Genomic DNA, 15,347 nt, shown 5'->3' with positions numbered 1-15,347 from the left:
TGGCACTTCCATGTCAGGCGTCTGTCAAGTGTGACACCGAGGTACTTCGCAGAATTTCTCCATGGCAAATTCTGCCCCTGCAATCTCAGCAGTTGGTATGGTCTTCTTGGGGGTCGGCGTTTCCCATAGCGTCTGGTGAGCAGCATGGCTTGTGTTTTCTCAGAGTTAATTGAGATGCGCCACTGCTTTGCCCAGTTTTCCGTCCTGTTTAGGGCGGTTTGCAGACGCCTTGTAACCAGGTTCCTGTTTGTCGAGCAGGAGAAGAATGCAGTGTCGTCTGCGTACTGTGCAGTGTTTACATGCTGAGTCGTAGGGATGTCAGCAGTGTAGACACTGTAGAGGACGGGTCCCAGGACTGAGCCCTGGGGCACGCCTGCACTGATTCTTCTCCTGGTCGACAGGGATCCATCGATCTTGACTGAGAAAGTCCTACCGGAGAGATAGTTTTTAACGATTTTGACTATCTTTCCGGGGAAGCCTAGGGTGTACATCTTGTGTAATATCCCGGTGTGCCAGACTGAGTCGAAGGCTTTTGCTACGTCTAACAAGACAAGCCCGCAGTAGCCCTTTCGGTTGAAGCTGTCTGTGGCTGCTTCAACCACCCTCATGATTTGCTGGGGGGCGGAGTGTCTTTGCCTAAATCCGAATTGGAATTTCGGCAGAATCTGCTCTCTTGTGATATAGTCCTGTATGGGGGTTAGTAGGAGGCGCTCGTAAAGTTTACTGAGGGTAGGCAGTAGACTAATTGGTCTATAGTGTTGCGGGAACACCGGGTCTTTTCCTGGTTTCGCGATCGCAATAACTTCTGCGTGCTTCCACTGCGCCGGGAATTTTTGTGATCGCGTCAGTTCATTAACTATATCGGTCAGGTGGGTGATTGCCAGAGGCGGGAGGAGTTTCAGCAATTCATTTGTGACCTGGTCGTGACCCGGGGTTTTCCTGGTGGGCAGGGACTTGATGCAGCGCGCCACATCTTCAGTATTGAAGAGTGGCGTGTAGTCATCTTCGTCGTCTGCTTCCAGGAACACGGCCAGTTCTCTGCGGACTGTTGCGACGTGTTCTCTGTCCTGTACTTCTGCTGGTCTGAACTGTTTTTCGAACACGTCGGCTAGTGCGTTAGCTTTGTTGATGGGGCTGAACTGCAGTCCGCGTTCGCCATGGAGTGGTGGCATTTTTGCGCGTCTTTTTGTGTACTGTTTGGTGGCTTGCCATAAACTATTGTCGTCTAGTTTGAGAGCTGAGAGCCTTGCCGACCATTGTTGGTTGCGGTACTCATTGAGATCGGCTTTCAGCTCTCTCTGTAGCCTATTGAGTAGCCTCCGTGTATCCCTATTTCTGGTGAGCTTCCACTCTTTGGCGATCCTGTTTTTGTGCCGTATTTGCGCAAGCAAGTGCGGGGGGAGTTGCCTGGAGCGGGGGGGCCCCGCAGGAGGCGGTGTGGCTCCCTCAGCAGCTTGTAGGATCGCTCTTGTGAGGTCGTCTAGTGCCTGTTCTGCTGTCTCTGCAGTTGGAGGCGGGGTCTGGGCAAGTTCAGCTGCTACTGCATTGCTGAATTGCTCCTTATTGATGCGCTTGTATGTCGCATGCCGTTGTGGGCTAGAGAGCCATTCTCCCATGTCGACCTCGAAAATCACGGGATTGTGGTCCGACGACATTCTGTTTACCGATGTCGCGGATACAAAGCCCACCAGATTCTTTGTGATGGCTATGTCGAGGACGTCCGGTCTTCCTCCGTTCTTTGGGAAGTGTGTCGGTTCCTCTGGGCCCCATATTTGTAACTGGTGTGTGCGCGCGAGTCGTTGCAGTTGTTGACCAGCTTGATTTCGGCGTCTCGAGTTCCAGTCCGCGTGCTTGGCATTTAGGTCCCCTGCTATTAGTAGTTTGCCTCTAATGCGACTTAGTGCAGCTATGTCGTCCTCTTCTAGTCTTTGGGAAGGGGGGCGATACACTGCAACGACTGTTAGGGGGCCAGTTACTGTAGCCACTTCGATTGCCGCTGTTTCTATTTCTGCTGTATTGGGGGGGTATATTTGATGGTGTCTGATACCTTTTTTGACATAGACCGCTACCCCGCCTCCGTGAGTGGGTCGGTCGTTTCTGTAACAAATGTAGTTTGGTACAGAAACTCTTAGTCCTGGTTTGAGGAATGTTTCTCCCACTAGGCATATGTCAACTTTTTCTTCCTGTATGAATTCTCTAAACTCCGTGGGTTGGCGAGTAAGGTTGTCTGCGTTAAACGCGCATATTTTGAGACCTTGTATATTAGGTCTCCTATCCATGGTGGGGGACAATTTTTCCTGTGGCTGTCGCTGCTACAGGCGACTGCTGTGCTGCCGATCTGAGGTCGGCGGGGAGCTGCGTCAATGTTGCTAGAATGCCCACTAGCTGGGTCATCTGTGCCTGTAGCAGTCGGATGGACGACGCGAGTTGCTGGATTGCAGCAGACTCGACTGCTTCTCGCGGACTGGTTTGTGGATGGCGTGGTGGACTGACTTCCCTAGGGCTTCCATCAGCTTGAGGAACCTGTTTACTGGTGTGTGGTGGTGGTGGTAGGTGGTTCGGCGGGTCGGGTGGGTCACCGGTAAGTGCTCGGGAATATTTGGTAGATGCGAAGACCTGTGTTCTTACTGTGTCCTGGTTTCTTCTCTGGGGTGGTGGGGGGGGTGGCCTGGGTGCTGGCATGCTCCTATTGTGATTCGGGGTTTTATTGATAGCTTTGCCCCTCTGCCTGTCCCTTGCAGCTCTGTACTCAGGACATCCTAAGTAGCTGGCTGGGTGCGCTCCCCTGCAATTGGCGCACTTTTCTTTTCCCTCCCCCCTTGGCAGTTTGCACTGCTCGTAAGTGTGGTGTTCAGTGCATCTGACGCACACCACTGGCATCGTGCAGTCTCGCGCGATGTGTCCTAGGGCCTGGCAGTTATAGCAGCGGCCTGGTCCCGATCTCTTTTTGAGCTTCTCGGGAGTGACCGTTAGCGCCAGTATCCTTTTGACCTCCCAGATCTTTCGGTTTTGGGCAGAGTCTGGGAGGGTGACCGTATGAAGGGGCCAGGGTCGGTTCGGTCGCGTCAACACCACCGAACTAACCTCGAAACCTTCCTCCTGAAGGAACTGTTTGATGTCCGCAGTGTCGGTGGTATGTGGTACACCGCGGAACACCAGTCTAATCGGCCTTCTCGCTGCTAGTGGGAAGGTGTAGAAATGAAGTTTCCGCTCCTCTAGCACCTTCCTCACTGCCTTGTAGTCGTCGACGTTTCTAAGAGTGATCTTAACTTTGTCACCGCCAGTTGTTTTGGCGGTGAATCTGTCTTGCCCTACCGTGTTCGTGATGACATCGTACAGTGCTTTATAGTCATTTTCGAACTGCACGACTATGGGCGGGATTCTGAGGGATTTGTGTTGTTCGTTTCCCTCAGTGTCATCTGCTTCTGGCGGTGCATTTTGCGCAGATTCTCCCACCGCGTCGAATCTGTTGGCGGTGTGTATTGGGGCTGGTGTGTCTAAGACGGGGGATCGTCTGGCGGTTTTACGTGCCAGCTGGAATCCCTCGTCGTCAATTTCCTGCGTGGCGATCTCTGCGCTGCTTCCGCATCGCTCGCTCCCCTCAGCGCACACCCCAGCAACGCTCCGAGGTTCCTCCGCTCCGGCATTCCCCCGCGGTGGCGAGCCCGCGCCGGCGGTATCGGTTTCCTTCCGCCGCCCGCGCGCACCCGCCTCCGCGCCTTCGTGCTTTTGCGCATTCACCTCGGGGCGCAGCCGCCCGGCCGCCTCGGGGGGCGCGCTAGCCGTCACAGCGCAGGCGCTTTGTTCCGCTGCTACCTGGCCCTGCTGGCCGCCGCTGCACGTGGCCCGGTCGGCCTTTGTGTTGGCAGGCGCGGTCGGCTCAGGCGCGGCCGACCCGGCCGCGTCCGCCACTTCCGGCCGCCGCGCAGCGACGGTTTTACGCGAGGTGGTCTTTCGCTTCTTTACCGGTGACCCTGGTTTGACTTTGTTGCGTTTCGGTGACTTCTTTGACTTCGCCTTGATTAGACGGGCACTTGGTGGTGTTCTGTCACCCTTGGGCAATATCGGTGGTTCTTTCCACGCTCTTTCGAGCTTCTTCTCATATTTACGTCTGTCCCTACCGGTGAGACCCGCGATTGCGTTGAGCAACAGCAATCGCGAGCTCGGGCTCATCCCGCCCTGGCTGCCCGTTAGGTCCGTCCTGTTGACCTCGTAGCAGCCAGGGGAATTTTCTTTCTCTATAATCGTGAGTTTCACTGGGGTGTCCATGTCCAGACTCGGAAGGATGGCTGCCAGGGGGTGTCGGTGTCTGCTTTCGGTTGGCACCGTTAGGTATCAGGCAGAACAGTCCGACCCTAACAGTTCTAACACGCGCGGGTATCTGGCCGTTGACCAGGCCCTGACGTGCAATTTCCCTACTCTTGGGGGGGAGCAGAGCTAGTCTCTGCGGCAGCAGGAGTACCTGTCGCAGCCGAAGTGCTCGAACCGGCCGAAAAAGCGAACCGCGGCAGCAAGAAGACGCGCACCAAGACGCGCCAACCCACAGCTCACAACCCGCAACGACAATTTGCTCAACAGCTGCCGACAATTCAGCTGCTCGCCCCGCAATCTTCTTGCAACTCCGCTCCCGATTTGAAAAAATCAGGAGCTCGGAAGCCTTAGTGCCGAACCGTCCAGCTACAGCGCTAGGACAATCAGCGACTAATCCCGCAAGCGGGTTCCTATGGCTGAGTAGCAACGAAGAGGGAGAGTACTAGCGCAGCCCCGCACACGCGTCCGCACTCTCCAGAAGCTACTCAGCGAATCGCCGGCGCAGCCGGGGTGGGGGTGCTTTATGGGCTCGGGTGCGGCGGCCGGTTGCGCGCGCGCCCCATTGGTCGGCGGCCGCAACAGGGCGAGCTGGTAAAGGTGCGGCGGCGGCTGGCGGCGGGTGCCACTGTGTGGGGAGACGCTGACTAGAGCGGAGCGCTTGGTACTGGTGTTGCTGCTGCCGTACGTTGGTTCGAGATGCCGCCCAAGACTAGCGGGAAGGCCGCCAAGAAGGCTGGCAAGGCGCAGAAGAACATTTCGAAGGGCGACAAGAAGAAGAAGCGCAAGAGGAAGGAGAGCTATGCCATCTACATCTACAAGGTGCTGAAGCAGGTGCACCCTGACACGGGCATCTCGTCGAAGGCGATGAGCATCATGAACAGCTTCGTGAACGACATTTTCGAGCGCATTGCGGCCGAGGCTTCTCGGCTGGCGCACTACAACAAGCGCTCGACCATCACGTCCCGCGAGATCCAGACCGCTGTGCGGCTGTTGCTGCCTGGCGAGCTGGCCAAGCACGCCGTGAGCGAGGGCACGAAGGCGGTGACCAAGTACACGAGCTCCAAGTAAGGAGGTGGCTCTGGAATGGAAGGAAGGATGGAGAAGGCTCCTCCGTTGCGAGAGCGGCAAAACGGCCCTTTTCAGGGCCACCAACTTGCCTTTTGCGGGAAGGGCGGAATTGTTGTTGTTGTTTGTGTGGACGGCTGTGATGTATGTGTGCATTTTGATTGTGGGTGGGGGGGCGCGTCAAAGCGTGTTGCGCGGGGTACGGCCACGAGGTTGGTCGCCGTGGCGTGGAATGGTGGCACGCCTCGTTGGCGTGGTTTTTGACCCATTGGTGTTGTTGGTGTGTGTGTGTGTGTGTGTGTGTGTGTGTTACCCGTCTGCGAGGGGGGACTGTGCGATCGGCGACTTTTGTGTCACCGTAACGACGGCCGTTTGCGGGTTTGTTTTTTTGCACATCATACATGGCGAGGGTGAAATGTGAAATGTTTTTGTTTGGTTGTTTTTTTTTTTTTTTGCCGCCCACTATTCCCTTTGCTGTACGCCGAGTTTGACAATGGTGCGACGTAACTGCAGCGTGGAGGTGTGTGAGTGACGTTGAAATGAACGTGCCATTAAGACGCATTGTTGTTGTATTGTACTGTACGTGTACGGCGAACACGCACGATGATGTACCATTCGACTCTGATGTTTGATAGCCGTGTCTGACTGATTGCGTACGACGCACGCACACCGATGTCGTCATTCAAGATGCACGCGTGTCCAGTGCAGTACAGTAAGCGCGACGCTAGACGACGACGGCGGCGGCGGCGGCGGCGGCGGCGGTCGTTTGTTTGGCGAATGTCTGTACACGTGTTTGTCTGTGTCCATCCGGTGCGTATTTGTTTGTTTGAAAGTGTTTTGTGTGTCGGTGACGTGGTCCGATCCGTCGCCCCCTGAGTAACTGTCGATCGGCGCGATAGACGGGCGTCACGCAACTGAACCGAAGTCTTGGGCACACCCGTCATACTGTTGTACACCGTCGCGCTGAGAACGGTAACGAAAGGTTGACTTTGATCGGTCGAATGTCTGGGCAGAACGTGAGGAATGAGGCAAGAGTGCAAGGAGGGGGGGCAAAAGAGAGAGGAAGGGAAAAAGGGGAGAAACGCATTCGTAGAGCAACGGAACGTTCCCGTGTCGGAGGCGTATTGGAGCCGCACTGAAATGCGTTTAACGGCGGCGCGGCTGCAAGTGTCTGCCGTGGTGAACGTTACCTTTGACGGCTGCATTGGGCTTTGCCTTTGCTTTTGCTTTCGCTTTCGCTTTCCCGGATGTACGTAACGTTTGTTGATATGGTTCTGAGGAAGAGTGTATGACAGTGCCGTGCCGTCCATGTTCGTGTGCCCTCCCATTGTGTGTATGCTATTGTCTGTGTACGTGAATGATGTATGTAGGTGTTAGTGGACATGTTTTACCATTGGGGGGAAATGGATCGTCGATAGTTGCCGTCACTCTGTCACGGTCGAGATGACGCACCCTCCGTACAGAAAGGTGTCGAGAAAGTGAGTGTGTGTGTGCGTGCGTCCGTGAATTGGCAGTGTTTGGAGGTGGGCGTGCCCTGCATGTGGCCCGGAAGGCTGTTCGTTAGGCGGTAGTGTTGTGTGGACAGGGGAGGGGCATGCGTAACGCTGCTGGCATGGCATTTCGGGAGATGGGAGGGGGCAAACGAGGAGCGGCGGCCAAAGACGGGACGGGGAGGGGCGCGGTGTGGGTGGCTTGCGCCTGTGCTCGGCGTTGTGGTTTGTGCAAAAGAGGAGGAGAAAAACAATGTGAGTTGCCAGGGAGGGGAGCGGTGTTGTGTTGTGGTTGTCGTGGTGTAGCCGCAGACGCGGCTGTCAGTGAACGTGGCGAGACGGACGGATGCGCGGCGGGGCGGGGGCGGCGCATTTCGCCGGTGCCGTGCCATGCCTGAAAGCCGCGTGGTCGCTGTGTTGTTGGTGGCGTGGGGGCGAGGAGAGTACCGTACGGGTGTGCTTGTGCGCCGGAAATGGCACACTGCGCCCGCCCGTCTTGGAGGCTGATGGCTGTGGTGTGGAAATGGGGCGCGGTGATGTTGAAGCAGTTGAAGAACAGAAAAGAAACCAAGAAAACGGAAGGCGTGATGCGGCGGTGGTGGTGAGAGCGGGAAAAACAAAACAAAAAAAAAAGAAGGAAAAACAACGAGAAAACAAAAAGTCTATCAATATTAAAATGGAAATGGACCCAGGTATAACCTCCCTGCACAAATAGCAGAGAGTCCGATGATAATAAAAATGTGCCAGAATGTTAACGTCCCTACAAAACAAACCCAACGATAATATTAATGAAAGAGTGAACCGTATGTAACATTGCAACAGACATAATGAAACCTGATAAATTGTATAAGGGCAGCAGCGTTGACCTTTGGCCCTGTATTCAGAATAAAAAGAGCCAAAGATCGTTACCCCAATGAAAAAGACACTGAAACACGTATGTAACATAGTAGCGATGGCGAGACATTGTAGCATCTGTGACCAGAGAGTTTGCGCTGGACTGCGCGAGTGTTGCGAGCGGTTCTCAGTCAGTCAGTAGTCGTTGCGAGTCCGTAGCTATGTGTAGTTGAGGGCTGTACTCTGTCAGTAGTCGTCGCGTGCAGTACGCTAATAGTCGTCATGCAGAGCGGTCGGTCAGTAGTAGCAGCCGAGCGCGGTTGTGTGATGTAGGCGGTCGGCAACACTGGTCAAGATGGTGAATAAGGTATACTGTTAATTAATATAATCATTAGATAATGAAAAATTGTATTTATTGTAATTATTCTCCAACAAGTTCCCCAATAATAATTTTTATTTCAAAAGCATTTTTCAAACATTTAATTGTTTATTGAACTAAAGAGTTCGTTGCACTTCACATTTCATTCCACTTCTTTGAAGAAAAATGTCACTAAAATCACAAAAAAAGAGAATATTATTATTTGCAATGCAGTTCCTCCAAGCGCTGCGCAACAACCAGAGCAGAAATGTGACATCCATTTATTCGGAGGTAAGACTTTAATTCTGATTGTTTTGCACAGGGCCAAAGACCGATATTTCGGTTTAATTGAAGTTTCTTGTCACTGAACGGACTTTTTTAAATGTTGTGTGAAGACTTTATATTTGAGTCAGATTGCGAATTTCACATTTTTGTTGCCATTTTCAATACCTCTCATTGTGGGCGAGGTTACAATTAGCGCAATGTCCATTAGCATCCGTAAATAACATTGTCCATTATTTTAAATTTTGCTGGGAGGTTACAACACACACACACACACACAAAAAAAAAAAAAAAAAAAAAAAAAACAAAAAAAAACAAAAAAATTGCATTTATATCCGCTCCTCAATTGTAGATACCCCTTACACAGCTGTGTGCAATGAATGAGTGCTGGCTGGTAATTAATTGCACTCCTTGGAGGGAAATGCCATAGGAAGTAGTCTTTAAAAAGTGAATGTTTTTCGTTAAGAGACAAAAGTTACTTTAGAAAAAAAGTAATAGTGGGGCTTTTGTTGTTGAACAAAATAAGTACAATGAACATACGTTATCAGATTTGCGCAATGCAGCGTCACACCACCTTTTGATTATAACACAATAGACTATACATCGTCCCGAACCGTGACCAGAGTCGCGAGACGAGCAGAGCACGCCGCCGACGCCCGCTCAGTACAACCGTCCACCCGCTACTACTGTCGACCGACTACTACCTCTCCCGACTCGCGCTACAATATATATATAACAACTGTTCCTGGCGACCCGGTGCGTGCCACTACTGTCGTCTGGCGCGGTCCAAGCGCCGACTAGCAGCGATAAAGAACTCTCTGGTCAGACAGAGATGCTGTCATGCCTCGCCATCGCTCTGGTAATGAATACATACGTGTTGCAGCGTGCGTACCACCGGAACACGCAGTGGCGGAGCCAAAGACTGTGTTGTCGAGGTCGAGTGCGAGCGGGAAGAGAGGCAGCGTCGGCACGGAGATGCAAGCGAGCGCGAGACGCACGGGGGCTGCGGCGTGGCGCGTTTGCGGTCGGCGCCTTTGGTGGCAACGGCCGGGACAAGCAGCGGTGTATGGTGTGGTGCGGGGCGGACAGGGGCGGCGGTGGACGGGGAGGAGGCGGCGCGACGACGGCATGGGGGCGAAAACGGGACGGGGGACGGCGGATGTTGAGAGGCGTCACGCGCGGACAGGACACAGACACAGAGACACACAGATTGGAAAGGGAGGGTGCGCGGTAGTAGTTGGGAATGTGCGTACCGTGCGGGATGGGAGTGGGCGAGGAACACGGTCGTGGCCCCTGTTTTGGGTGCGTGTGATGACGTCGGTGTGTTGTGGGAAGGGAAGGTGCTGTGGCGGCGGCGCGTAATGGGCGTAGGCCGAAAAGAGAAAGGAACGTGGGCAGTGTGTTGGCAAGCGTCGGTTCGACTGCGACGTTGATGGGCAGGGCAGGGCAGGGCAGGGCAGGGCAAGGTTAATGGTGGTAGGAGTAGGCGTGTGGGCGCAAAAAAATCTGCCGCTGCAGCGCGGTGCCGTAACCGCCATGGCGGGAAGGAGAGAGGGCCAAAGAAAGAAAGAAAGAAAGAAGAAAACAAAAAAAAAAAAAAAAAAGGAGGGGGGGGCGAAAGTGGAGAGGCGGTGGTGTGAGAAGGGCGGGGGCGGAAGGAAGGCAGGAAGGACAAGAGGCGAGGCGACGGCTTGCTTTGTGTATCGGTCGGTCTCTGGCTATGCTTCGTTTTCTGCAGCAGGGTCGGTGCGCGGCGTGGCTCGCGGCAGTGGGAACGCCTGGTGGCTGGACGGCCAGCAATGCGGTTGGATGGGCGGCCACAGCACCGCACCTGTGCCCGAGGAGGAGACGCTGGCGGCGGGCCCTGAGGTGAGGCCGGCTCGGCTGGGGCTGTGGATGTGTAGGTGTGCGCCGCTGCTGCAACAACGAGTAAAACGCGAGAAGAAGGGATGGCGGTAGAGAGAGAAAAAAAAAAAACAAAAGGTCGTGTTGTGTTGATGCGCAGGCAGACGCGTACAGAGGGACGAGCCCGGTCTGCAGCAGGGTGTGGCCGTGCCGAGTGCAGAGCAGCGGCGGCTCGGTTCGGTTCGGCCCGGCCCGGCGGGCCGCGCTGTTGTCGCGGACGTGAGCGCCCCCTGGCGGGTGGCCGGAGGCGGCGCGGCGTGTTGGACGTGTGGCTGGTGGCAGTGCACAATTTGCGAGTGGCTGGCGGTGCGGTGTGGTGTGGCGTGGCGGTTGGCGCGTCGGGCGGCGGAGAGGTATGTGTTGCGGGCGCCCTTTGCTGCGCTGCGTCGTTGCGTGTGCCGTACAGGGCGGGCGCTTGTCGACTGTGTGGGCGGTGTGGCGAATTGGCGTGAAAACGGCTGCCGAGAGGTGTGTGGTAGCGAGCCGGTCGGTGGTGTCAGTGCGAAGGGGAATGTGCGTGCGTGTTTGGCGGTGTCGGTGTGCTTTTTGCGGCGTGAGAGTGGGAATTAGTGGGGCCGGCTGTTGTGTTGGTTCCTTGTGTCTTGTGTCGCGTAGCTTGATGGCAACGTGGAAGGACGCCGGTTTCGTTTTCGTTTCGAGCCTTGCGTGTGGTTGTCGACGTTGACTGGTTGGCGTGTGCCGATGCACGTGCATGTGTGGGTCGCGAGTGCGTTTTTGGCTGGCTGTGTGTGTGTGTGTGTGTGTGTGTGTGTGTGTGTGTGTTTTGGGGGGGAAGGGGGAGGCGGTGGTGAAAGTGCAGTCGTCGGGTGGGGCTGGGGCTGTGCGTCGTGGCGGAAAGGTGGTAGGTTGCGGGAAGCGAGCCCGTCGTTGACGGTGTCGCGTGAGTTGTGAATCGAGTGGGGCGCGGGGTGCGGGGCGCGGGACAGGAGCAGCGTGCCGCTGCGTCGTGGTCGTCAGCAGAGGCTGTGCGTGTGCTTGTCCTTTTTGTGGGCGGTTCGGTTCGTGCGAGGCGTTTTTGTTTTGTGTTGCCCTAGTTGTTAGTTTATTTTGTTTGTGTTTGTTATTTTGAGACGACGACTGGTTGGTGGCGTGCGCGCGAAGTGGCGGTGTGCGCTTCCCGTGTCGTTTGTGTTGTTTGGTTTTTTTGTTTTTGTGTGTTTTTTTTTTTTTTTTTTTTTTTTTTTTTTTTTTTTTTTTTTTTTGCACTGGGCCCCGGTGGGTGGGTGCGTGTGTGTCGATTGCCGGCTGGCGAAAGGTGCGCCATCGGCGGGGTGGGTCGCCGGCACAAGTAGAGGCGGCGGCGTTGTTGTTGCTGTTGTTGTGTGGTGTTTGTTTTGTTCGGCTGTGTCGGCGAGCTGTGTTGCGGTGCGTGTGAATGGTGGTGCAAAAGTGCTGGCGTTGGGGCTGCGACTGCGACGGCGGCGAGCCGCGGGCGCGCCATTGATAGTGATGTTGTGAACAGCGGCTGTGTACGGTAGTGGTGTTGTTGTAGCACGACGTGCATCCGGGCCGGCGCGGAAAGCGCAGTTGCGGGCGGTTGCCCTTCGGTGCCAGCCATGTCGCGTGAGCGGCGGGTTGCTCTGGTGTCGACACGTGGTGCTCTGGGTTGTTGTGTGGTGCCCTTTGGCCGGTGGGGGTGGTTCGCGTGTGTCTCGTTCGCGCTCGGTGTCTGGTCGTGGTCGTGCTGCTCCCCCGTCTGTCGGCGGTTTCCGACGTCGTCTGTACGTTTTTGTTCGTTTGCGGCGTGCGTGCCGACGTCGTCCCGTCGCGACCTTTCAACCGAAAGTGTGGCGCCCGAAGGTGAACGAACGTAACCCTGACCTCGGCGCTTTACGCTGAGCCGAGCGAACCGAACCGAACCTAACCTGTGGTGTGGCGAGGTGAGCTCAGCCTGTGAGCCCCTAACGTCTACGTAAGGTAAGCTGTCCGGCTCACGCCTCACGTTTGAACGCTTTTTTAACCTACGTTTGACGCTTCTTAACCTAGCACTGACCCCTTAACCTAACGTGTAACCTAACCTAACCTAACCTCTGACGCCTGACGTGTTTGAATGCTTAACCTAAGTTTGACGCTTAACCTAACCCAAGTCCCCTTAACCTAACCCACGTCCACCTAACCTAACCTAACGTAGACGTGTAAACGTAATGTGTAACGCGTAACGTGTAAGGTCGGCTGTCGTGTGTGCTTGACGGCAGATTGGGTTGGTCTGTAGATTCGGATTGCGGTTTGCCTCGGTCGAGGGGTTGGGTCGGAAGCGGCGAGGGGCGGCGGCGCCTGTTGCGCAGGCGGCGTCCGTTTGCGGCGGGCAATTGGTGAGAAACGGCTGTGAATGTTGGCCGGCGAGAGGAGGAGGACGGCGCGCGATGTGGCCCGACGGCTGCGGGCCGATCGGGAAACGGCGGGAGGGCGACGGAAGGCGATGGGGCGGCGGAGGCGCGTTTGCACGGCCGTCATCGCCGCACGCCTCGGCTTGTGTGGCTGTGGCGCCGGCCGCGCTGGCCGGGCTGCCGCGGCGACGGTGTGGGAGTTTTGCCGAAGGTTTGGCCATTGTGGCGGGTCGTCGGCTGGGGCTGTGGGGGCGGCATTTGGGCGGGGGCGGCGATTCTCGGCGGGCCGACCCAGGCTGTAGCGCGCGGTAGCTGCAGTTTGGCCGTGGTTTGCGGCGCTGCCGTGGCGACTGGTTGGCGACTGTGGTGTGGCTGTGTGTAGCCCCATCCTCGGTGGTTTGAAAGGCGCGGGCGGTTGTGGCGCAGGTTTGGGGCTGCTCCGCACAGGCTGTCGGACGTTGGGCGGTAGCAAGCGCGGGAGGCGCGGCGCGGCGGCGCGCAGAGTGGCGGCCGCTCTCTCGGCCGTCCGCGCCCGCCCGCGACACTGGCTGGGCCTTGTGATTCTCTGCTCTGCTGCTGTGCTGTGCTTGCGTGCCTGCCGTCCCGCTCGCTCTCGCTGTGTGTTACGCGCGTCGTCGAAATGGCAGATCAGGCGGCTACGAACGAGACTGCTGCGGCACCCGCCGCCACCGGCACTACGAAGAAGGCCAAGTCTGCGTCGTCTGCGAAGAAGCCGCGCGCCAAGCCTGCGCACCCGCGCACCTCTGAGATGGTGACGGCCGCCATCAAGAGTCTGAAGGAGCGCGGCGGGTCGTCGCTGCAGGCGATCAAGAAGTACATAGCCGCGCACTACAAGCTGGACGCGGAGAAGCTGGCGCCGTTTATCAAGAAGTACCTCAAGTCGGCCGTCGTGGCGGGCGAGCTGGTGCAGACGAAGGGGAAGGGCGCGTCCGGCTCGTTCAAGCTTGCCGGCGCCGGCGGCGGCGGGGGGGCGGCCGAGGGCGGCAAGGCTCGTGCTGGCGGTGCCAAGAAGAAGCGCGCCGCTCCGGCCAGCAAGGAGAAGAAGGGCGCCCGTGCGGCCGGCGCAAAGAAGGCTGGTGGCGTGAAGGCGGCGACCGGTCGGAAGGCGGGCGCCGCCAAGAAGGCGTCTGCGGCGTCGGCCGCTCCCGCGGGTGCGAAGAAGGCGGCTGCGGCCAAGCCGGCCAAGGCCAAGTCGCCGTCGAAGGCGAAGAAGGCCGCCAAGGTTCCGACGAAGAAGCCGAAGGCGCCGCGCCCGAAGAAGGCGACGACGCCGTCTAAGGCGAAGGCTTCGCCCAAGAAGAAGAAGTAGAGTAGAGGAGAAAGAGATGGGAAAGGAAGGGTTTGGCGCTTGGCTCCGTCGTCCCCACCCCCCGTCGTCGTCTAGTGGCGCGCAAGAGACGCGCGGCCCAAAACGGCCCTTCTCAGGGCCATCAAAGCACGTCGGGGAAGGTTTTGATTGTCGTGTTGCGTTTGGTGTGGGGGTCTGTCTGTATGCCCGTGGGGATGCTGTTTGCGTGCCGCGGTGGTTGGATTGCGGGGGTCGGTGGCGGGTGTGGGCGGCGGTAGCGGTAAGCGGTGTTGTTGTTGTTGTCGTGGTTGATTGTCGCCGTGTTTGTGGCGGCGGCCGACGGTTGGTTTTCTGTCACGTTGTTGTTTTGTTTGAATACGTTGGTTGGCTTGCCTGCGTTCGTTCTTCTCGGATGTCTGTCGTCTTGTCGAGTCGTGTCTGGTCTTTGTTTTGTTCCTTTGTGTGTGTTATGTTTTGCAACGGGGGGCACGTTGAGATGTGGGAAGGAGTCGGCGGGGGATTTCGGTGGCGTGTAGAGCGAGCGAGCGCGCCTGCCTGGCCGTTGGCCGTCGGAGTGGAGTGCGGGTGTTTTTGTTTTTGTTTTCGAAACGAAAGCGGCGGCCGGCCAGCCACCCGTGCGGTGTGACGTCGGCCGTTGGGTATTGTGCGCCGGGGAGGGATGATGTGTGATTGTTGCGCGCTGCTAGCAGGCAGGCAGAGTGAGCGGGTGTGGCGGACGGACGGGAAGTGGTGGTTTTTGTTTTTGGGTTGCGGGGCGAGAGGCAGGCGACCGACAAAGGTTGCTCGCGACGGAGAGATGTTAGTGGCCCTGAAAAGGGCCGTTTTTGTTTGTGCAGTGCGGTGCCGCGGCGCGGTTTAGGCGCGCTCGCCGCGGATGCGGCGCGCGAGCTGGATGTCCTTGGGCATGATGGTGACGCGCTTGGCGTGGATTGCGCACAGGTTGGTGTCTTCGAAGAGGCCGACGAGGTAGGCCTCGCTGGCCTCCTGCAGGGCCATGACTGCGGAGCTCTGGAAGCGCAGGTCGGTCTTGAAGTCCTGGGCGATCTCGCGCACTAGGCGCTGGAATGGCAGCTTGCGGATGAGCAGCTCTGTGCTCTTCTGGTAGCGCCTGATTTCTCGCAGGGCGACGGTGCCCGGCCTGTAGCGGTGGGGCTTCTTGACGCCTCCGGTGGCGGGCGCGCTCTTCCTCGCCGCCTTGGTGGCGAGCTGTTTGCGCGGCGCCTTTCCGCCGGTGGACTTGCGGGCCGTTTGCTTTGTGCGGGCCATGGCGGTAGCGGTAGCGGAGCGGCGTGCGTGGAGGTTAGGTGCGGCGCGGCGTCCGGTGCTGCCTTGACAACGGGCCCGCGCGCCTCCGTGCTGCGCTTATATGCCCTCGGTTGCGCGTGGTGGGGGGAGGGCGGGCCAGAGTCTATATAGGGGGGCGG

Source organism: Schistocerca americana, unplaced genomic scaffold (genome assembly GCF_021461395.2).
Source record: "Schistocerca americana isolate TAMUIC-IGC-003095 unplaced genomic scaffold, iqSchAmer2.1 HiC_scaffold_95, whole genome shotgun sequence".
Taxonomy (NCBI): domain Eukaryota; kingdom Metazoa; phylum Arthropoda; class Insecta; order Orthoptera; family Acrididae; genus Schistocerca; species Schistocerca americana.
This window is presented reverse-complemented; position numbering follows the sequence as displayed.